Raw genomic sequence first — 24,726 nt, 5'->3', positions numbered from 1 at the left:
TCCAGGGTAGAGGTTCATGCACATCTTTAGTAGTTAAATATAGAAGAGGTTTAGTCAGAAGAGAACAATTAGGGATCCATTGGCAACAGTAAGAGGTTATGGCAAGAAATGCACGGACATCACGCTGAGTACGAGGTACAGGCATGTTAGAAATGGTAGTCACACGCTCAGGGGTTAGTCTCCTCCCCTCTTTCGACAGTAGATGACCAAGGTAGGTCACCTCCTGTCGACAATATTGAAATTTTGAGAGGGATACCTTATTACCATTCGTTGCCAAGTGAGACAATAATTTAACAGTGGCTTCCTTACATCCTTCCTCAGAATCGGAAGCCACTAACAAATCCTCTACGTACTGGAGAAGCACATTACCAGGGGGCAGGGTTAATTCATCCAATACTGCTTTCAAAGCCTGACTATAAATGCTGGGACTCTCCGTATACCCCTGGGGAGCGCGACAAAACCGGAAGCTGCACCTAGATAAGGAGAAGCTGAACATATGACGGCTATCAGGGTGGATTGGAATGCTAAAGAAAGCATTCTTCAGATCAACCACCGAGAAATACTTGGCAGTGGGAGGGATCATGGTGAGGATAGTAGTGATGTTGGAGACCACAAGATACTGAGGCACCACTATCTTGGTAATTTCTCGGAGATCAATTACAAAACGTTAAGTATAAACATGATCAGGATCACTTCCAACGGGGGCCTTTTTCAAAATCGGCAATATAGGACTATTGCATACGTTGGCAGCCGTTTCTTCCACTACGCCCTTATCAATCAGGTCCTGGATAATGGCGAGCAGAGCTTTTTCATCAGCCAGTGAAATTTTGTACTGAGGTATGCACGGTAAACAAGCATTTGGTTTCAGAGTAATAGAAACCGGCGGGAACCTTAAGAAACCAACATCTGTATCCCCAGTCGCCCACAAGATTGATGGGATAGAGGCAAGCTCCGGAAGGAGAGGTTCATTTTTAGCAAAGCATTGCAGTGTATGTTTACTAGGAGATTGTATGGTCAAATATACACCATCAGGGGAACAATGAATCTTCGCATGCAGTTTTTTTAGCAAATCCAACCCCAATGAATTTTCTCCGCATTGTGATGTCAGCAAGAACGGAGAGTCCACTGTAACTGGACCTATGGTAATCAGGATAGGTTTAGAAATGGGGCTCACCACTGGGATTCCAGAAAATTCCACCGAAACATTATTCTGCCCGGACAGAGCAGCCCCTGGGACCAGCGAACGAGCAATAGAACTATTCTTTGCACCCGTATCCACTAGAAAGTTTTCAGAAGCCCCCATTAATCGCCCCCTCACATAAGGCCCTTGCTGATCAATGGGCACTGACACCTGGCCCCCACTCTGTCCGTGGCTATCCTATGTGTAAGCATACCCATCAGTCCCATCAGTCACACAATCTTAGTTGTAATACTGCCTTCCTCTAGGGTTATCAAAACAATTCTTCCCTGACTCACCGTGCGCTACCTCTTCTCTTCGCATATCACTCCGATCCACACCACCTCGACCTCTTCCTCTCCCTCTTACTGCCCCATTCTGCATTAGCAGCAATGGACACTGAGCTGTCCAATGCCCTTCCTGTTTACAGTAAGTTCATTGGTTTATTCCCAAAGCAACAGCTGGACCTCCACTTCATCCGGTTCCCGCCCCCTCGGTATGAATCCTCTACTGCCTCCGTCTCTACCTCGTCCCCTGATTACTTGCTGTAACAATACTCGTGTCTTGAGATCCTTTGCTTTCTTTTCCGTCTTATTTAAGCATGGGCGTAAAATCCGTTACGCTCGCGGAATTTGCAGATTTTCGGTAAATTCGCAATCCGCGAACTCTCGCGAATTTGCAGAAAATCCGCAAATTCGCACGCAGCGGATTTTTTTGCTTGGTGATACAATATTGCGGCGCGCGGCGTTCACTTACCGTCATTCAGCGTTTGCCGAGTTGTTTTTCTCGATATTTTGCGAGTGCTGTGCCATTTTGGATCTTGCTGCGGGATCCCGCGGGAGTTTGGTGACCGAGATTACGTCATCCCGGCTTGCCACCTTGCACAGCGAGAGTTTGTCAACGCGAGTACGCCGTGATCACGTATCACGTATCGCGGGAGTTTGCAATTGCGAACACGTAGATGCGGCGGGCAGCAACAATCTCGCACTCGCGAAATTACAACATTTGCAATTCTGCACAAGAAATCCACCAGCAAGCAGCATAACCCTTCTGAAAATGATGATTTTTATCAGAATAACTCCTCAGGTTGACATTTGCCTGCACTTTTTTTTGCAAGGAGTCCATTTTGGGGGGGAGGTGGGAGGAACAAAGTGCCCCACAGTCTCCAACTTCCTGTTCCTGTCCAGCAGGCTCCTCCCAGTGCTTTCTTCATGTGCTGGTCACTTTCATTTGGATCTTGACCTGGAAGGATTACTTTTTGTGGATGCTGCTGGATATTCGGATTTGAAGCCTTTTTGACTTTCTTTGGATCACTTTTGGATTAGAAATTTCACAAGTAAGTTTGTTTGGGGCATTACAGTTGCTGCAACTACAATTTTGGAATTTTCGATTTTGGGCTGTTGTTGGGGCCTTTTTCCCAGGGGTAGTGAGTGGTGCATGGACTGAGTCTTTCTGTGGGGTCTCTTTAATGTAAACACCATGGAGGGCATGGATGGCATGGGATTGTGCTGATTTTTGTGTGTTTTTCGATTTTTTGGGCTGCTGTTGGGGCCTTTTGCCCAGGGGTGGTGAGTGGTGCATGGACAGAGTCTTTCTGTGGGGTCTCTTTAATGTAAACATCATGGAGGGCATGGATGGCATTGTGCTGATTTTTGTGTGTTTTTCGATTTTTTGGACTGCTGTTGGGGGCTGGCCATGTGGGTGGGGGCCATTTTGAGTGCTGGTACAGACAGGCCCTGGCCATGTGCTGGGGGCAAGGGGCCATTTTGAAGGCAGGCAGTGTTCTCAGGCCTGCACCCATTTTGCCTAGCTTTCATCCATTATGCCCAGGGGTAGTGAGTGGTGCATGGGCCTAGTCTTTCTGTTGGGTGTCTTGAATTTAAACATCATTTAGGGCATGGATGGCATGGGATTGTGCTGATTTTTGTGTGTTTTTCGATTTGTTTGGCTTCTGTTGGGGCCTTTTGCCCAGGTCTAGTGAGTGGTGCATGGACTGAGTCTTTCTGTGGGGTCTCGTTAATATAAACATCATGGAGGGCATGGATGGCATGGGATTGTGGTAATTTTTGTGTGTTTTTCGATTTTTTTGGGGTCTTGATGGGGACTGGCCATGTGGGTGGGGCCATTTTGAGTGCTGGTACAGGCAGGCCATGTGCTGGGGGGCAAGGGGCCATTTTGAATGCAGGTAGTGTTCTCAGGCCTGCACCCATTTTGCCTAGCTTTCTTCCATTATGCCCAGGGGTAGTGAGTGGTGCATGGGCCTAGTCTTTCTGTGGGGTGTCTTGAATTTAAACATCATTGAAGGCATGGATGGCATGGGATTGTGCTGATTTTTGTGTGTTTTTTGATTTCTTTGGCTGCTGTTGGGGCCTTTTGCCTAGGGCTAAGGAGTGGTGCATGGGCCTAGTCTTTCTGTTGGATGTCTTGAATTTAAATAATTGAGGGCATGGATGGCATGGGATTGTGCTGATTTTTGAGTGTTTTTTGATTTTTTTGGCTGCTGGTGGGGCCTTTTGCCCAGGGCTAGTGAGTGGTGCATGGGCCTAGTCTTTCTGTTGGGTGTCCTGAATTTAAACATCATTGAGGGCATGGATGGCATGGGATTGTGCTGATTTTTGTGTGTTTTTCGATTTTTTTGGCTGCTGGTGGGGCATTTTGCCCCGGGCTAGTGAGTGGTGCATGGACCGAGTCTTTCTGTGGGGTCTCTTCAATGTAAACATCATGGAGGGCATGGATGGCATGGGATTGTGCTGATTTTTGTGTGTTTTTTTCGATTTTTTTGGCTGCTATTGGGGACTGGCTATGTGGGTGGGGGCCATTTTGAGTGCTGCTACAGACAGGCCCTGGCCATGTGCTGGGGGCAAGGGGCCATTTTGAAGGCAGGCAGTGTTCTCAGGCCTGCACCCATTTTGCCTAGCTTTCATCATTTATGCCCAGGGGTAGTGAGTGGTGCATGGGCCTAGTCTTTCTGTGGGGTGTCTTGAATTTAAACATCATGGAGGGCCTGGATGGCTTGGGATTTTGCTGATTTTTGTGTGTTTTTCGATTTTTTTGGCTGCTGGTGGGGCCTTTTGCCCAGGGTTAGTGAGCGGTGCATGGGCCTAGACTTTCTGTTGGGTGTCTTGAATTTAAACATCATTGAGGGCATGGATGGCATGGGATTGTGCTGATTTTTGTGTGTTTTTCGATTTCTTTGGCTGCTGGTGGGGCCTTTTGCCCAGGGCTAGTGAGTGGTGCATGGGCCTAGTTTTTCTGTGGGGTGTCTTGAATTTAACCATCATTGAGAGCATGGATGGCATGGGATTGTGCTGATTTTTATGTGTTTTTCGACTTTTTGGCCATGTGCTGGGGGCAAGGGGCCATTTTGAAGGCAGGCAGTGTTCTCAGGCCTGCACCCATTTTGCCTAGCTTTCATCCTTTATGCCCAGGGGTAGTGAGTGGTGCATGGGCCTAGTCTTTCTGTGGGGTGTCTTGAATTTAAACATCATTGAGGGCATGGATGGAATGGGATTGTGCTGATTTTTGTGTGTTTTCGATTTCTTTGGCTGCTGTTGGGGCCTTTTCCTCACGGCTAGTGAGTGGTGCATGGGCCTAGTCTTTCTGTGGGGTGTCTTGAATTTAAACATCATTGAGAGCATGGATGGCATGGGATTGTGCTGATTTTTATGTGTTTTTCGACTTTTTGGGGTGTATACCTATGTTCCTCTGTCTTCCATTGCTTTTAGGTGCACAAGACTCAAGAGAACCACCAGTGCCAGGAAGAAGTCCTGCAGCGTTGTGTGTGTGCCGCATAACATCACGCAACGTCACGTCTGGCCACAGACAACTCTGCAACTCGTGCAACTGCGGCCTGCTGTTCTGACCTCTGAAGAAGATGGCCCCAAAAAAAGTTCCCCGTAGCTCCTTTAGCAAGAAAGTTGCCAGTAAGGAGCAGAAGAAGCAAGTTACCAAGGAGACTGGTGTGCCGCCCGCCACATTTTTGGGGAACAAAAAAAAAGTACGCCTGCAGCAGCAGCGGGATCTGCTGGGGACCAAGCTGAGAGCAGCACCCCTGCTCCATTGAGCTCAGTGCCACCACCACCACCCCAACTTAAGTCCAAGCCCTTGAGTGCTGCAGAGGCAGCCAGTCTAGTTGTTCAATCACCATCGACCAGTGATGTTGGCTCATCGCCAGAAAGTAGCAGCAATGTCCCTCAATCAACACAGGTTGTTGTAATTCATCTGACGAGTGTTCAACAACCACAGCCGCAACAACAACCACATGTGCAAGTACAAGCTCAAGTACATGTGAAAGGAAAGGCAGCGCAAGGAGATGCGCAAGCAGAGGTGCTTGGAGGGGCACAAGTGCCCCCAATAGTTGTTCGTCCCGAAGTAGGGGCACATCAGGAAATCGACATTCAAACCAAGGTATCATTTGAGGAAGCCTCTCCTCCTGATCATTCATTGTCTTCCACATCCCTAGCAAGGAAAAGATCAAGGATGGTGTCTACATCTTCTTCAAGCCCACCTCCTTCTGATGATATGGATCAAACTTGGGAACCACCACTGCCGCCTGAGAGTGAGGCACACCATGATCTGACAAAGGTAGCTAAGCGTAAAAGGAAGGTCCCCGAAACTCTCGTACTTATGGAGTGTGGTACTCCTCCTGCTGAAGAAGACTCTCACGACTACGACGCAATCATCATACACGCCACTCCAGCCTCAGCGGGCATGCAGCAAACAGACATTTTGACCCTAGCCCGAAAAGCTGCTGAGCGTGATGTTGTCGACGAGGAGGCAATGGGAACACCATCATTGGAGTTAACTAGTACACCACCACCTACCGCTTCCATATTTCTTTCTCACCAGAAGGGACCTCCATCCACCTCGACCTCAATTAGTGGTGGTGCAAGTGCACAACGTAGTAAAGTTCAGCAACACACATCCTCCACTTCATCTGGCATTAGCAGCATGACCACCAGTATCGCCTCCTCCGCCCCCCACAGACATTTCAAGTCCGCAGTTTGGGACTTCTTTAGTGTTTGCTCAAAAAGGGAAAACATAGCCATTTGTAGCATTTGTAAGCTTGCAGTTAGTCGTGGTAAGTTTGGTACCAACTATGGTACCGGAGGCCAGAGAGGTCATTTTGAGAGACAGCACACTGTCCAATGACTTGCGCACCTAAAGGAGATCAAGGAAGCCCGAATTGGAAGTCAACAAACTGTATACGGTGATGTTTCATCTGATGATGACGAGGAGGAAGAAGCGTCAAACACTTCACTTACACCCAGTACCCCTGTCAGCAGCACACCCCCTGTGAGCCACACTAAGAGTATGGGAGAGAGTGAGACACCAATGCAAAAAAGTTCATCATCACCGAGCGTAACTGGGTCGGAGAAGTCATCATCATCATCCCGTAAAATCATGGTCCAGCCCACCATTAGAAGCATGTTGTTTTCAGAAGCGCCATTTGATCGCAACCACCCACTGACGCGTCTGTATAACACTAAGCTGGCTAAAATGCTAGCTCTGGACCTTCTCCCTTTTTCTTTTGTGGAAGGGGTTGGTTTTCTAGAATTAGTGGCAACGCTCAGCCTTAAATGGAAGGTTCCTAGCCGGTTCTATTTTGCCAGAGTTGCGGTTCCAGCACTACATGAAGATGTGCTGGAGGTGATTGGGGCAGCTTTGCAGAAGAGTGCTGTTCACACTATACATCTGACAACAGACATGTGGACCAGTGGCGCAGGCACTGATTACATGTGCATCACTGCACACTGGGTCTCTTTTTCAGGAGTTACAGCAAAGCTAAGGGCAGGTGTTGACCCGGACAACGTTTTTAAAGCTGCTCGGAAACATGCAACACTAGCCATGTTTGGCATGGAGTCAAGTCATACAGGAGAAAACATTTTGAAGGAGTTTAACACAAAGGTCTTTCAATGGCTGTCCCCAAAAAAATGCAAGATTGGTTATGTTTCCACGGATAATGGCGCCAATGTAGTTAAGGCCATGGAGCTGGGTAAATATTTCAGAGTGCCGTGTTTGGCGCAGTGTATAAACCTGGTTGTTAAAAAATTCTTGAGTGAAGTAAGTCCAGTGTGCGAGTTAGTGACCACCTGCCGAAGAATGTGCAACCATTTCAGCCATTCTTTTAAGGCCCGGAAGCATCTGAGGGGCTGCTACATGAACGTCAAATGCCAGTGAAAGCACTAATCCAGGAGGTGCAAACACGTTGGAACTCAACCTTCTACATGCTTGAGCGTCTGTATGAGCAGTTTACGGTACTTGATCAGTATTTCTTAACACTGGGTACAGCTATGAAGGACCTGAGGCTAGATGCAGCACAATGGGAGCCAGTTAAAAGCCTGACAGACATGCTTCGTCCTTTTGAGGTCTTCACATGTGCAGTCAGCAGGGAGGACTGTAATTTGGGAAAAGCTATCCCATTGTTGCGCATGCTAGAGCACCAACTGAAGGCGGTGTCTTCTATGTTTGAAAAAGAGGAAGAAAAGCAAGAAGCTTTTGTTTTGGTGGAGAAATTATTACAATGCCTACTTGGCGATGAACGTCTTCAAATGATCCACTCAGAACAGCATTACATTTGTGCTACTATTCTGGATCCACGCTACAAAAAGGCACTGGCAGGCAGAGCATTCTTTGCTTTTGGTGACGCGCAAGTTTTAATGTACAAACATTGGCTAGCTGTGTCAGCCATGAGGTTTGAAAGAGAACGGCAGAAAATTGAAGGAAAAGGCAGTACATCAGCATCAGCAGGCCACCCCCAGTCAAAAGAATCCACTTCTGCACCTGTGGCTGTGGCAGAAGTGACCTCTCAGCCGTTAAAGACACCGGCAACCGGATCATCTGCACCAGACACAACAGTAACATTGGGTGAAGAAGAGGATTGGCTAACTCAGCTTGGGTTTGCTTCTCAAAAGGTCCCAGCAAAAAGTAAGCAAAGTGGAGGAACCGTGGAGAACCTTGAGTCGATGGTGCAGGACTATCTGAATGACTCAACAGAGGTCTATGTTCATTATGACCCATTGGCGTATTGGCGTTGGAAAAAATAATTGTGGGCACAGCTCTCCAACCTGGCTATAAACTACTTGTCTTGCCCACTCGCAAGCGTGTCTCTGAACGTGTTTTCAGTGCTGCTGGTGGCATTGTAACTTGCAAAAGGACCCGCCTCTCGCCCAAAAATATGGAGAGGTTAACAATGATCAAGATGAATCAGCACCTCATACCACCAGATTACAAAGTACGAGAATATACGCCGGAAGAAGACGAGGAGGACAGCAACTTAGATGAGGGAATTTCTTCTCTGTTAGGTGATCTGCTCTCGCCTGAATTCGCAGAGTATGAGGACGAACTCTTATTCCCTGACACTGAGCCCTGAATATGAGCCAATGAATCAATAACTTTCTTTTTCGTCCTTATTTACTTTTATTCCTGTGTGTCTGTCTTTCTTTGTTTTGCACAGTTAATATAAATAAAAACTTTAATCACCTAATCACAAAAACAAGCCCATCAGCAGAACAGTCTTCACTTATTTGCTTATTGATTTGCAGGTGCCGCAGTATGCATTCCTCAGGTTCACAAGTTCACAAGAACATGCTCCTCTACCCCCCTCCTCCAGACTCCTGTTTCCCTCAAAGCAGAGGGCTGGATTACGCCCAATGAAGAAAGATTCTGCACTTGTGGGGGTGTTCTACGTCTTTGAGGGTGAGTTGGCGGGTCTTGGGGCATTGCTAACTAACGCTTACTTTCCCCTGAGGCGGAAGCCGGGGGCTCTCTCTACTCTCCCTCTGTAAATTCTTGCATTTTGGCTGGTAACACTGATTTTTAAAACTGTATATATTTTAGATTGTGCTTTTTACTGTACCAATTGAGTTGATCCTTGAACGCGAGACTAACGTCGCTCCAAGGTTCCCTGCACTCATTTCCCCTCCGGCGCAGCCGATTGAGGCGCTGACGCCGGGACGCAGAGGGATAGCCGCCATCTTAGGGGAAGGCAGGGTAGAGGTCCAGCTCTTGGACGCCTCCCACCCTCCTCTATATGCATAAAAACAGATGGACTTCCCATCCGTGCAGCGGGCGGGGGCAGCATGCGCGCCTAAGGCAAGCTTGTCTGCGCCCGTCCGCGACTGGCCCGTGACCAGTGCCAGTCCCCCTGCCTGTCGCTCTGAGATCAGTCAGATTAGCTGGTCGAGAAGTCAGCTCCTTCAGTTGAGACCAGGTACATGTGCGCCGCCCTCTCAGTGTTGCCCTCGCAACCTTGAGGGACACCCGTTTAAATGCCCTCAATGCAACTTTTTCCTAAACTCATGGGGAAACGTGCCTCTCATCATTTGATTGTGGCCAAGCGATCTAATCACTCTTTGATGTTGAAGGTGGGCTTGGTCAAGTGTCGTTCCCTTCCTCGCCATACTAGCGAGATTTGGATGTCACTTACCTCTCACGAGTGGGACATCCTGTTTCTCACTGAGACCTGGATAAAAGATACTTCTAAACCGGATATCCACCTAGCTACTCCACCGGGCTATCATCTGAAAAGTATTTACCGTGAGGGTGCAAAAAATGGGGGAGGTCTTGCCATCATTTTGAAATCTCATTTTAATTTGGCAATCAGGAAACTCACTAAAATTGGGATCATCGAAGCCATGTATTTCACCATCTTAGATTCGGCGACAGTGATTTTGGCGGGTATCCTAGTGTACAATCCCCCAATGCCTCAGCCTCCTCTCTAACGCTACTATTACACATGATTGCGGACCTGTCTCTCAAACACACGCACTTTATAGTGCTTGGCGATTTTAATCTTCACGTTGAAAACTCTCTATGCACTCAGGCCACTGACCTATTAGAAACCCTGCAGGGTTTGACCTTAACCCAATTAGTTCATGGCCCGATGCATATAGCGGGCCACACTCTTGATTTAATATTTTCAAATCATCCTGGTATCACAGTGCATTCTGCCCTTCCCCTCACTTGGTCAGACCATTACTTTCTCCCTTTTGACCTAACCCTCCCTTCACTACCCAGTCCTACAGTACTTGGCAGGGAGTACGGGAGAAAATGGCACAAAGTCACCTGTGCTGCTTTGAATCCTGTATTTTCTTATCAGCCTGACCCTCTCTCTAATGACCTTGATGAAAGAGTGGCTAGATTGAATTACTCCCTCAGGCTTGCCATTGATGCCATTGCCCCTTTACAACCTATTACCTCCACAAGATCCCGACCGTCTGCTCTTTGGTTCTCCCCTGCCCTGTGGGAGGAAAAGAGCCGCTGTAAACAGCTAGAACGCAAATGGCGGCAAGCTTATGACTCTGAATCTAAAGTTACTTACAAGACTGCTCTAAAAAGATTTCAAAAATTAAAACGATCTACCATGAGAGACTTCTATGCCATACAAATTAAGAATGCAGACAACTCTCCCAAAACTCTCTTTAGTATTGTCAAGGATTTTATGAACCCCCCTTCTATGATGCCTCAGAGCACCGCTAGTCAGGCCTTATGTAATGGACTATCGGACTACTTTCTAGATAAAATTAGTAATATCATGTCCTCTTTCTCTCCTGCTGTGGCCCCCCCTGTGTCCAGTGACAGGGACCCAGAGAAAGTATCATTGGTGTCCTTCAAGGAGCTCACCACTGATTCTGCAATGAGTTTGTTTTCCCAGTGCAAATCTGGTTCCCCTTTAGACCCGGTCCCTGCCAAAGTGATGGGCAATCTGGCACCCCTATTGATTAATCCACTTCTTTCAATTTGGAACACTTCGCTGTGCACCGGCCATTATCCATCTGTTTGGAAGGAGGCTATGCTAGTTCCCATTTTGAAGAAAGCAGACGCGGACCCGGTGCAATTTAGTAATTACCGTCCCATCTCTCTTCTCCCTAAACCGGCTAAAATCCTGGAAAAAGCTGTTCAGAAACAACTGGCGGAATATTTAGAAACCAACTTACTGCTACACGACTCGCAGTCAGGATTTAGAAAGGGTTTTAGTACCGAAACAGCTCTGTTAGAGGTCTCAGAGACGATCCGGGAGTGTGTGGATAGAGGCGAGGAGGCCATGTTGGTCCTCCTTGACCTATCCGCCGCTTTCGATACTGTATCTCACGAGATACTATTGGATCGTCTGAGTGAGACTGGAATGGGTGGTACGGTTCTGACCTGGATCAGCACAACATGAACAAGGGGACCCCCTCAAACAAATAAATTGTGGCCCAGGAACCGAGGGGAAAAGAAATACACAAAGCTAGAAGGATGTTCCTGCAGTGGCCGTATAATTCAATATTGTGAGTGCATCTCTAATGAATCAACACAAGTAGTGACAGAAAGAGAAAAGGTACCAACGAAGTTCCTTCAAAAAATATATATTTTTTATTTACTTATTCTATTTTATTTTTATGTGGGTATAAATACATATAAATTTTTGATCAGCGAATCTTCTTTATACAATTCATAAGGAATACACAAAGTGTTTGAAAAAATTCATAAAGGAAGACAACCAGTTTTAAAATCCATAACAAATTAATGGGAATTCCCCTGAAAGACAATCATACACAGCAACTCACTTACGTGCTAACAATCATACTACATTCATACCACATACACAGATGAGAGAAGGAACTGGATTCCAATTAGCAAGATGGCTGCGCTAATGTGGTGCAAGGGCTCCAAGGTGTAGTTGTTGGCCCTTGTGGCGGGTCTACGCGCGTTTCGGTGGGCAAGCCACCTTCATCAGGACCTTGTACATCGAATTAGTGCAGATAACAGGGGATCAGATAAGAAAGTAATTGGCCTAAAAAGAAAGAACAAGTCTGTCACTATCACATCCACAACACAATTTTCTTTATAAGCATTAGTACATTCACTGTTGGGTAAAACCCATGGTTCATTACTCAAATGAGAAAGAAAAAATCTACTTCTTAGGCAAGAGGCCAGAGAAATCTAATAGTATAAAAGCAAGATGTTCTATAGTTCCTGAGTAACGGGTCACACTATCTTATAATGGGGCACCAGTTGTGCAATAAGATGTCTTATTCTGCACGGGCTACTTATAAAAGTGCTCCATACAAGGGCATGTATAGTCATTTAGTCATACTCACAAAGTGATAGATCAGCTATCATCAGAAAACAGGTTCTTTTGAAGGAGTAGAATGGTGGGGTCACTCGTATGGCACTGCATCTATAAAAAGGGCCAGGGGAGGCTGTTAAAATAGGTTCTGATGTAAAGAAAACCATGGTATGCACGCATGGCCCCTAGTAGCTGGGCTTACCCAATTGCCAAGTCGGAGGTGCTGGGTGACCCTCAAAGCTTCATCTTGATGTCTTTTAAATATCAGATTCTGTATAGGTTAAAAGAAAAAAGTGTATGAGATCCCATGTAAGAGTCGTTTTTGGGGGGGACCTTAGTCTCCTAATTTAGCTGGGCTGCTCAAAATAGGTGCTAGAGAAAGGAAAAGACATACCGAAGTGGGCAAGATGTTCCCATGGGAACATCTGATATTTAAAAGATATTTAAAAGACATCAAGATGAAGCTTTGAGGGTCACCCAGCACCTCCGACTTGGCAATTGGGTAAGCCCAGCTACTAGGGGCCATGCGTGCATACCATGGTTTTCTTTACATCAGAACCTATTTTAACAGCCTCCCCTGGCCCTTTTTATAGATGCAGTGCCATACGAGTGACCCCACCATTCTACTCCTTCAAAAGAACCTGTTTTCTGATGATAGCTGATCTATCACTTTGTGAGTATGACTAAATGACTATACATGCCCTTGTATGGAGCACTTTTATAAGTAGCCCGTGCAGAATAAGACATCTTATTGCACAACTGATGCCCCATTATAAGATAGTGTGACCCGTTACTCAGGAACTATAGAACATCTTGCTTTTATACTATTAGATTTCTCTGGCCTCTTGCCTAAGAAGTAGATTTTTTCTTTCTCATTTGAGTAATGAACCATGGGTTTTACCCAACAGTGAATGTACTAATGCTTATAAAGAAAATTGTGTTGTGGATGTGATAGTGACAGACTTGTTCTTTCTTTTTAGGCCAATTACTTTCTTATCTGATCCCCTGTTATCTGCACTAATTCGATGTACAAGGTCCTGATGAAGGTGGCTTGCCCACCGAAACGCGCGTAGACCCGCCACAAGGGCCAACAACTACACCTTGGAGCCCTTGCACCACATTAGCGCAGCCATCTTGCTAATTGGAATCCAGTTCCTTCTCTCATCTGTGTATGTGGTATGAATGTAGTATGATTGTTAGCACGTAAGTGAGTTGCTGTGTATGATTGTCTTTCAGGGGAATTCCCATTAATTTGTTATGGATTTTAAAACTGGTTGTCTTCCTTTATGAATTTTTTCAAACACTTTGTGTATTCCTTATGAATTGTATAAAGAAGATTCGCTGATCAAAAATTTATATGTATTTATACCCACATAAAAATAAAATAGAATAAGTAAATAAAAAATATATATTTTTTGAAGGAACTTCGTTGGTACCTTTTCTCTTTCTGTCACTACTTGTGTTGATTCATTAGAGATGCACTCACAATATTGAATTATACGGCCACTGCAGGAACATCCTTCTAGCTTTCTGACCTGGATCAGCTCCTTCCTTATAGGACGGACCCAGAAGGTCTTTCTTAGACCTTTTGAATCAGAGAGTAAACCCCTTCGCTGTGGCGTGCCTCAGGGCTCAGCCCTAAGCCCTCTGTTTTTTTATGTTTATCTCGCTCCTCTGGCGAAGATGGTGGAATCCTCGGGGGTCCGAGTGATCTCTTATGCTGATGATACTCAGCTTGTGTTTTCATTTAGAGATCACTCTGACTCCAATTTTGCCAACTTTCGCCTTTGTCTTAGCAATATATGTTTCTGGATGACCGCTAATCATCTCAGACTTAATACTGACAAGACGGAGGTTTTATTTTTCAATCAGAAAACCTCGCTTCCTGCTATTTTGTGGTGGCCGACGGTACTTAATCCTCCCCCCACTCCGGTCCAAACAGCACGTAATCTGGGCTTCCAATTCGATAACGCCCTATCCTGCAAAGTTCAAATTAATAAGGTCACAACAGCGTGCTTCGGGAAATTACGTATGATCAGGAAGATCTTCCCAGACCTCCCGCTGGATGCCCGTAGAACCATCACTCATGCCCTGATTACGTCACACTTGGATTATGCCAACAGTCTCTACGCCGGTGCTCCCTTGTACCAAATTGAACGCTTGCAGATCGTTCAAAACGCGGCGGCGAGACTGATTGGCAACATACCTTATCGACATTCTGTCACTTCTTATCACAAGAAGCTACATTGGCTTCCCATTGCCCGTCGTATTCAGTTTAAGGTCCTGACACTTGCTTTCCAGGCCCTAAATGGCTTGGGCCCGGGATACTTGAGAAAAAACTTATCTTATCCCAATCGGTCAGATCTCTGAGGTCTAACAACTTGCGTCTCCTGGTTGTCCCTCGCTTTCGCCGCTCCAGAATGGGTGGCAGAGCGTTTGGTGTTATAACAGCTAAACTCTGGAACAGCCTTCCACTAGATCTCAGGTTTATTTCGTCTGAATCACTGTTCCGGAGCAAATTGAAAACTTGGTTGTTTACCCTCCCTTAAAGCACTCCTTCTTTCTAAGTCTGTGGTCTATAGCGCCGGGACACCCCCGCCGGGGGTAGCCGCGCGCTTTACAAGCTTGTAAATAAATAAATAAATTGCTGGGAAGGTCTAATACCGGATAAAACTGGTTTGGACAAAATCAGACTTGAAAACGTTTTTGCCTTTTTGCTCACTATCATGTTTTCTGGGGCCTGTTTGGGGGGCTTCCTGGTGTTTGTGGGTGGGTTTCGGGGTCTAGGAGCACTGCTGGGTATGGATACTTTTGATTGCAAGAGGTTTGAAGCAAATCCATGGTGGCAGAGGGGAGTTAGGGCCTAGCTGCAGCGAGCGCTTAGAGTGATTTTGGAAATTGCCCTGAAAATGACTGTCCCCATTTTTGTACTTTTGCTTTTTGGCTGTTTGGGGGTCTTCTACTTGTTTTCGCCTGGGTTGACGGCTCTGTGGCCATTGCTGGGAAGGACTCATACCGGATAAAAGTGGTTTGGACCAAATCGGAGGCGATTTTTTTTTTGCGTTTTTGCTGACTTGCTTGTCTTTGAGCTGCTCTTTGGGGGGGTTCCGGGTGTTTGTGGGTGGGTTTTGGGGTCTGGGAGCACTGCTGGCACAGTCTAATTTTGATTGCATTTGCGTTTCAGGAAGTCCATGGTGGAAAACGGGAGTTATGGCCTAGCTGCACAGTGCGTTTGGACAGAATTGAAAGAAGGCCGAAAAATATTGTAAGTATGAGATTTTCCAGTTTTTGCTTTTTGGCTGTTTGGGAGTGTTGTGCTTTTTTTGCGGGTGGGTTGGCGTTTCTTGGGGCATTGCTGGGAAGGTCTAATACCGGATGAAACTGGTTTGGACAAAATCAGACTTAAAAACGTTTTTGCCTTTTTGCTCACTATCATTTTTTCGGGGGCCTGTTTGGGGGGTTTCCTGGTATTTGTGGGTGGGTTTTGGGGTCTGGGAGCACTGCTGGGTATGGATACTTTTGATTGCAAGAGGTTTGAAGCAAATCCATGGTGGCAGAGGAGAGTTAGGGCCTAGCTGCAGAGCGCGCGCAGAGTGATTTTGGAAATTGCCCTGAAAATGACTAGGTCCCCATTTTTGTACTTTTGCTTTTTGGCTGTTTGGGGGTCTTCTACTTGTTTTCGTCTGGGTTGACGGCTCTGTGGCCATTGCTGGGAAGGTCTAATACCGGATAAAACTGGTTTGGACCAAATCCATGAGGAAAAAGTTTTTGCTTTTTCTGACATTCCGCTCAATTTAGCGTTTTCGGGGGCCTGTTTGGGGGGCTTCCTGGTGTTTGTGGGTGGGTTTCGGGGTCAGGGAGCACTGTTGGGTATGGATACGTTTGATTGCAAGAGGTTTGAAGCAAATCCATGGTGGCAGAGGGGAGTTAGGGCCTAGCTGCAGAGCGCGCGCGGAGTGATTTTGGAAATTGCTCCTGAAAATGACTAAGTCCCCATTTTTGTACTTTTGCTTTTTGGCTGTTTGGGGGTCTTCTACTTGCTTTCGCCTGGATTGACGGCTCTGTGGCCATTGCTGGGAAGGTCTAATACCGGATAAAACTGGTTTGGACCAAATCCATGAGGAAAAAGTTTTTGCTTTTTCTGACATTTCGCTCAATTTAGCGTTTTCGGGGGGCTGTTTGGGGGGCTTCCTGGTGTTTGTGGTTGGTTTCGGGGTCTGGGAGCACTGTTGGGTATGGATACTTTTGATTGCAAGAGGTTTGAAGCAAATCCATGGTGGCAGAGGGGAGTTAGGGCCTTGCTGCAGAGCGCGCGCGGAGTGATTTTGGAAATTGCCCTGAAAATGACTATGTCCCCATTTTTGTACTTTAGCTTTTTGGCTGTTTGGGGGTCTTCTACTTGTTTTCGCCTGGGTTGACGGCTCTGTGGCCATTGCTGGGAAGGTCTAATACCGGATAAAACTGGTTTGGACCAAATCCATGAGGAAAAAGTTTTAGCTTTTTCTGACATTTCGCTCAATTTAGCATTTTCGGGGGCCTGTTTGGGGGTTTCCTGGTGTTTGTCGGTGGGTTTCGAGGTCTGGGAGAACTGCTGGGTATGGATACTTTTGATTGCAAGAGGTTTGAAGCAAATCCATGGTGGCAGAGGGGAGTTAGGGCCTAGATGCAGAGCGCGCGCGGAGTGATTTTGGAAAATACCCTGAAAATGACTAAATCCCCATTTTTGTACTTTTGCTTTTTGGCTGTTTGGGGTCTTCTACTTGTTTTCGCCTGGGTTGACGGCTCTGTGGCCATTGCTGGGAAGGTCTAATACCGGATAAAAGTGGTTTGGACCAAATCGGAGGCAATTTTTTGGGTTTTTTTTTGCTGACTTGCTTGTCTCTGAGGTGCTCTTTGGGGGGGTTCCGGGTGTTTGTGGGTGGGTTTTGGGGTCTGGGAGCACTTCTGGCAGAGTCTAATTTTGATTGCATTTGCTTTTCAGGAAATCCATGGTGGAAAACAGGAGTTATGGCCTAGCTGCACAGCGCGTTTGGACAGAATTGAAAGAAGGTCGAAAAATATTGTAAGTATGAGATTTTCCATTTTTGCTTTTTGGCTGTTTGGGGGTGTTGTGCTTTTTTGCGGGTGGGTTGGCGGATCTTGGGGCATTGCTGGGAAGGTCTAATACCGGATAAAAGTGGTTTGGAGAAAATCCATGCGGAAAAGCCTTTTGGCACTTTTTGTAACTTAGGGTTCATTAGGGTTAGCACTAGAAGCAGGATTGCATGTGTTTCGGGGTGTTCTAGATTTTTGCAACTGAGTTCTGGGGTCTTAGAGCACTCTTGGGAGTATGTAATTTTGGTTGCAAGTGATTTGAAGAAAATCCATGGTGGGAAAGGGGGGATTTGGCATAGTTAAAGAAAGCGTTTGCCACTATTCTTAACTTAGGGCTCGTTAGGGTTAGCAGTATTTGTATTGCATGTGTTTGGGCGAGGGCTGTTTGTGGGGGGGTTTGCGAATCTTGGAGCGATGCTGGGTATGGATACTTTTGCTTGCTTGCAAGTGGTTTGAATACAATCCACGGTGGGTAAGGGGGGATTTGGGCCTACTTTTACTTTCAAAGTACATTTTGTCACCAGAGATCTGATTGGGGGTCTTCTACATTTTTGCGACTGGCTTTAGTAAGGGTCTGGGTGGGAGCACTGCTGGGAAGGTCTAATTTTGTTCTAAAACACAGTTTACAGTACACCTAGCTTGAGGGGAAATATCCGCTAAATTAATTTGCCCATACTTATTTATCCTTCATAAGGAGACTCAGACAGAGTACACACTTTCAAAAATATTGTACTGTCTATTAGGAAACTCAAAGTGTGACTTTTTGCACTACACAGCGTACATACCTTATATTTGATTGTCAGTGGTGTTCTAATATCACTTCCTGTTTTTCCATCAATAATTACAGGCTGGGTTTCAGCCTGTGCAATGGGAAAAAAAGGAGGAAGTCAGGCTTCACATTAGCGAGCCGCAATTCAGCATCCGCCAGGCAGGCAGTGGACAGGGTGTCTTCTGGTCACCAACATTGATAGACGGAGCGTCAGCTGGAATGGAGGAGTCCCGCTAATAAGAGGAATGGTTTGATGCATGCAATTTACCAAATTCAACAACAACATACAGATACAGTATCCGTTCTTTTCTAATTATCTTTTAAGTAATGTTATTGCTGTGAACTTCTATGAGTGTGACTCTGCATTTCTTTGATCTCTGCTTCTAAATTCTTCCCTACAGCCATTCTTATGTTTCACTTCTGCTATTTTTTAAACCTAATTTAATGTAAGAAGTGTTTCTCTGAGTGCAGAGATAGGCAAGTGAAAACGCTGCAGCCCTGTACTGTCGCATTCTTTCATTCACGGTTGTCGAAAGTACTACTTACTTTTCAGTAACCATGCATGCAGTAGTGCATGCACTTACTTTATGTCACTTAAAAGATTTATGGTTAGCTTTGTACCCAAAGATTTCTTTATCTTCAATTATTGTTTGTCCATGCTGTGCTTTTTTTTTCTTCTCTCAACAAAACTTTCCCAAAATCCCCCATTCCCATCCATTTTCCAAACCCTAACCCTCTTCCCCAGGGCTGTGTGGTTTTGATTGATGTGTGACTAAATGACAGCAATAATTCCACACACTTGCTGGGGAGGATAAGGTCATAGCAACAGGCTGGTGAAGGAATCCGAGGATATATTCTATTCTTACTCAGCTTGACACTCAGTCACTATTGGCAAATGAATGCAGATTTTCATGTGCGCCATCAACTTGATTGGTCATCAAGAACATCCTCCTCCAAGACGTGGCAAATTATTACGCTGCTGTGTCCTTCACCTTTGGTACTATTTCTTGTAGTAGTAGCCAATGTCAAGGAAATTCAACGCAAGTACTAGTTATACTTTCAATACTTTACCATTTGTTAGGCTACATTGTGGCACTGTTCTAGTGTACTGTCACCTGCTATATTCTCTATCGTACTGTTCTAATGCTACGGTAAGGACAAACAAGGTTTCATTTTCTTTTTTTTCAGATGCTGCAACTGCCACTGTGTAACACCACTAGTACCAACGCAATGATGACATTTCATCCGCCCAGGATTGCCAACCTTAATCGCCATTTGCTGTGCAGCCAGCCCTGTGCCTAGCCCTATTTCCAAACACAAATTACAGGTAAGATAAGTGTTTGGGGGGGAGGAAGTATAATGGAGTATGGAGAGACGAGAGACTGACGCTAGTACTAGTAAAGTCCTAGGACTATTGAATTCACTTACTCTGTGAGAGGCACTTAGTTTTGAAAACATTTGGGCAATTAATCACACAACTTGAATCAAGATGCCACTTAAGTTTCACAAAAACAAAGTTACTGTTAAACCCCCACCCACCAGCTTCAAAAGCAGTAAAAAAAACACGTATGCTAAGATAAAGTTTAAAGTATATTTATATCCCTGACAAAAAAATAATCTCCCGCAAGACCCAACCCACCCCCACTCCCTAACCCCAACAAATGTCCGTGAAAAGTCCAAAAAACCCAACTCCCAATTCCCACCCCCCAGAAGTCTTTAAAAAAGGGGCAAAGGACAGTCTCCTCCTACTGCAGGCTGCTGCTGTTGACTTTTCGGGCAAGGTCGGAATGCTCCTTGCGGAGGGTCTCGAGCAGGGTTTTGAGCAGCTCCTGCTCGAGGTAGGAAACCCTCAGGGAAAGGTGGTGCATCTGTTTTTTGCAACTGCTGTGGGGGGCAGCTGATTTCTTTGCTGCTCTGCGGTGGTGGGTGGCTGCGGTACCCCGGCTCCGTACTGCTGGAGACCTGCTGCGCTGACTGGGTGACCCAGGGAGCGCGGAGGAGGATGCAGGTGTGCTGGTAGATGTTGTTGTAGACTGCGTGTCCCCCTCCTCCTGGGCCGCCAGCCGCCGATGTTCAGCGACAGTGGCCTCCAGCCTCCGTTGCCGGGCCCATCTAGCCAGCTCCTTCCGGGTTGGTTTGGAAGGAGCATCTATATGAAGAAAGAAAGACATAGTCTGTAACCAATGCTCATTAAGATGAACACAAAATGATTCAGCAGAAAGTTGTGTCACAGTAGAACTAGCAACTTGCAAGTGCAGTACATAACTATTGTGGCCAGTATCTATCTAACCTCCCACTTCTTCACCCTTGCTCTAACATTAGTGGGAGTTTAAGGAATCAATTCTACGAGCACTATGGACTCACTCCATTAGAGTCGACTATGACAGTACACCAGTCTTCTTCTTCTCTCTTGTTTAGCAAAATTGGTACGTTAACTTCTGCAAGCCGGCATAATGCCAGCGCAGTCAACTTGCACCCGAGAAAAACAGACGTCCGCCATGATGAGTGAGACAGACTTGCGTTACAGTACCAGTCCAGTACATGCAGGTGGTGATGCTCTTACTTTTCTATTACGGGTGGTACTGAGAATACTCTGTTACAAGGGCTACTGCTTAATTAATTTAACTTTCACCCTACAGTGCCAATGAATACTGGAAAAAGAAAATGAAGAAGATAAATAATCTGATTATCTATCACTGCACATGGTATGTATTTGCTTACATATGGGATGACTTTAGGTGCTTTGCTTTTTATTGAGTGAACAGTGATACATCCACACATGAATGACCGAGTTCTACTAAACTTATTAACAGAGGTAGTCAGTGGCCTTCGTAATAGCCGGATATATGCTGTGCTTGCAATATAAACTACTGCTACTATTCATGGTAGTATTCGGACAAAATTACAACTTCTTTTCCTTGCCTTTCCTACACTGGGACGGACGTGCGGGTGCGGTGTTACATGCTCTTCAAAGTAACACTTAGTTCATCCAGTGACCGTCTACTCTCTCTAGATACACATATGCTATCTAAGAGTCAGATAGTACCATGATCCAGGCATCCATCTATTCAAACTATGGGGCAGATTAGGATTGCAGATTTCCCGCATCCTCCGGGCTGGCGGAATCCACCGCCGGCCCGGAGGATGCGGGAAATCCGCAGCGGACTGAAAAAGACCCTCCGCTAGATTAGGATGGCTGGGGGATCGTTTTTCAGTCTGCAGCTTTTCCGCCGCGGTCGCCTCCCGTCCGCGGTGGAAAAGCACTAACATGGCTGGCGGTATCTATCAGACACCGCCAGCCATATTAGGATGTCTGGAGGAACATGCCTTTACACGGCTGCATTTCCGCCGTGCAAAGGCATACAGATTTTTGTTTGGGGGCCCGTTGCGGGCCCCCAGAGGTGAAGGGGGGGTGGGGGGTGCACATGGGGGGTACCTATTGTACCCCCCTGCATTTGCCTGCACAAAGCGGCAGGCACCCCGCGGTGCCTGCCGCTTTGTGCATGCAAATGCACAACTTACATTTTTATCATTGCGGCAGGTGCTGCTTCAAGTAGCACCCGCCCCAATGATAAAAATACAGGATGTGACCGCCAGGGTGGCGGTCACATCCTAATTACCACGGAGGGACCGCCGCTGCCCCTGCGGACGGTCCCCCCTACTCTATGGTGGCGGACGGACTCAGGTTCGTCCGCCATCATAATAGGCCCCTAAATGTCAATCATTCTTCTTCATGTCTCTCATCTGGACAAACCTTACGTTTTCTCACGGGGAGCAGCACACTATGCAGTCTGCAATCTCAATAAGTAAGGAATATAAGAGCTTACCACTGCCCGCCACTACCGTGGCAACCCGTACAGCAGTTTGGTCAGGCACTTGCACCGCCTCCTCCCCAGAGCTTTCCTCCTCCACCTTCGCGCTGGGCCCAGCACCAGATGTTCCACCTACAAAGTACATTTAAGAATGTTAAATGTCATAGACATACACCACTCACTAGTATTTTGTCTAGGAATGAAGAAATGTGAATACAGAAACCAATCTAATAATTTGTGACTGTCTACTCTAAAGTAAAAATGTCCCTTTTTCCACGGAAGGGTGTTGTCTTGCTGCACTTTTTGGCACAACTGATGAATGCTTGCTTTTTAACACGCACCATTTTTCTCATAACAGACAGAAGCTTCACTTCTAAGAACAAATCATCATAACTAGGACGAAGGGACCAATGATTCAGCACCAAAAAGAAAAATGAAAGTTCAAACCAGGTGAGGGCTCGGCTCGCCCACAATACATGTGTGAAATAAAAAATGACTATAAGCACTTTTCCATTTTTAATCAACCGTTTATGTTTTATGACAAGGTTGATTTTAATAAATATTTTTACTTTTAATAAAGCTTTAAAACTTAAATAGACTCTGTGGTTTTTGGTCATGAGTGAATGAGCAAAAGGTTTTGCAATTTGCAAGCATGAGCCTCTGTCACTTCTGGACTCTGACTCCGTACTCTTGTCCTGCGTTGGATAATCATCATTGGGGATCAATCATCGATGAATTCGGGAGCTAAATGACTCTGCCACACTATCTAGTCAGTAAGGAGATTCGGGGTTTTTCAAAGTCTGATATCACTGAGGTATGTGGAAAGTCTACCTGCGCCTATTATAATTGATAAACAATGCACTATTTAGTGTCCATAGTTCTGTTTGTGCAGATTTGTCCCTGCAACAGTAGTAGTATGGATTGTCCTCCTATCCAAACCAAAAGTAAAGTAGTATCTTATTCTTTCTTGGTGGTCATTCACCTTTTTATTGTTGGTAATTGTCAAAGCATAAACATTTAGAAGACTTGAAAGGACATTATGGACAATCCCAGAGGACTGCACTCAGTGCATAGAGCTATTGCTGACTAGAATGGGAGTTTTGTTTTATACCTTTTGCCAAATGTGCAATCTTAGTTAGCTACACAGACAGACTAATAAGAATAATCTAGTAATACCACAGGGAGTCATAGTCGAGGCAGGATAAGAATTTAGATACAGTCTACAAGAAGATCAAAGACAATTTCGAAAAAATCGAATGAGGAATGCTAGGAAAAAATAGGTACTCTATATTAAAATTAACTTACCGGGGCCAGCAAAGGAGACTTGCCTGACCGATCCTGGCCTTGTTCAGCAGCAGCAGCAGCCTCCTCCAATGCCCTCTTGCCCCTGGGGGGAGCAGATGTTCAACATGAAAGGAAGAAAGACCAGAAAACATGGATGATATTTGTCAACCAAATCAAACATTTCAAAAGAATAATAACAAAATATTTTGGCGAAATAGCAAATAGACAACTATTCCACGGGATAAATTGACCTATCTCATGTGGTCTACTACGATATTAGTATTGCTTGATTTGCGGACCGTCAACTTGGAAAGTTATGTAACTCACTAAACAAACTACTAAAAAGGTTCGCCTAGGACTGGCAGGCAGCAGTCCGCAGCACGTGAAGTGACAGACAGAGTCCATCGTGATTGCAGATCAGCGACAACACTAAAAAGTTTCCTACTACATTAACCAGTCATTAAAATACTCAAACTATCAATCCACTACCACTATTTCTTATTGCCAGGTGTACAAAGGAAGCCCTGGACTTGAGTCTGTAGGGGCAGATTTACAAGCCCCTTGCGGCTCTTTTGCTCCATTGTTGCGTGACTTTTGTGACGCAGCGGCAGAACAAAAGAAGCGCCATGGTGCGGCGCATATTAACAACGTGACGCATATGGAAGATGCATCACATTGTAAAGCCCTGCGCCATCAGGGGGCATTCTGGCGCAAGGGAGGGCGTTCCTGCGCAGGGACACATCCTAAAAGTGGCTGAGGGAAATCTTCAAGATTTCAATCAGTCACTTTTAGGACAATTATGCGTGACTCAAACCCTGCGCCTGCTTGAAGCAGACCTACAGCTTGATGCAGCATTGGGGAGATAGGGCACCCCAGAGCATTGCTGGAGCTGCGCCATCGTTGCAACACAACTCCAGCAATGCGCTGCCTTTACGGCACAGATGCGTAACGCTTCGGTGACGTTTTGGGCCCATGGTGCGCCGCATTGTAAATACGGCGCACCATGGGTGGTGGTGGTGTGGCGCACAATTACTGGCGCATCCCTGCTACTTTGCAGGGATGCGCCGGTAATTAAAAATCTGACCCTTAGTGTCTAGCATTACGCTGTTCTTTAAACTACACTCATACATACGCTGTTCTTTAAACTACACTCATACATAATTTCTCAGGCCAATGAAATGAACACAAAATCCAAAACAAATAAGCATAGTAGCAACGCTACTGAGAAGGAGAGCAGTGCACCTGAAATGCACAGAAGATTTTGAAATATAATTTACCTAGAGTAGTGAAGAAATAGCTACTACTACTCACCAAGCCCGGGGATCTCAAGGCCGAGCAGGTCGATCGAGTCCTTCTCCCACCGCTTCCGGCGCTCCTGGATCCCGTACCCACTAGCGATCTTGCCGCCTGCCATGATGGTCCTGGAGAGGGGGCGCTGAACATAAAAAACTAGTGCGGCCACCTCCTCCGCGCTGAAGATCTCCCGGGCTGTGACCGGCTCCCCCCTCAAACGCCTGCACGGGAGCCGGGCTGAAGG

At 46.0% G+C, this 24,726-nt stretch overlaps 1 pseudogene; it reads left to right on the top strand.

Moving 5' to 3' along the window:
- Positions 1–5,051: 5,051 nt before the first annotated feature.
- Positions 5,052–24,726, top strand: part of LOC147728818 (uncharacterized) — a 67,650-nt pseudogene continuing 47,975 nt past the window's right edge.

This window comes from Lissotriton vulgaris, chromosome 3_1, assembly GCF_964263255.1.
Source record: "Lissotriton vulgaris chromosome 3_1, aLisVul1.2, whole genome shotgun sequence".
Classification (NCBI taxonomy): Eukaryota; Metazoa; Chordata; class Amphibia; order Caudata; family Salamandridae; genus Lissotriton; species Lissotriton vulgaris.
This window is presented reverse-complemented; position numbering and strand designations above follow the sequence as displayed.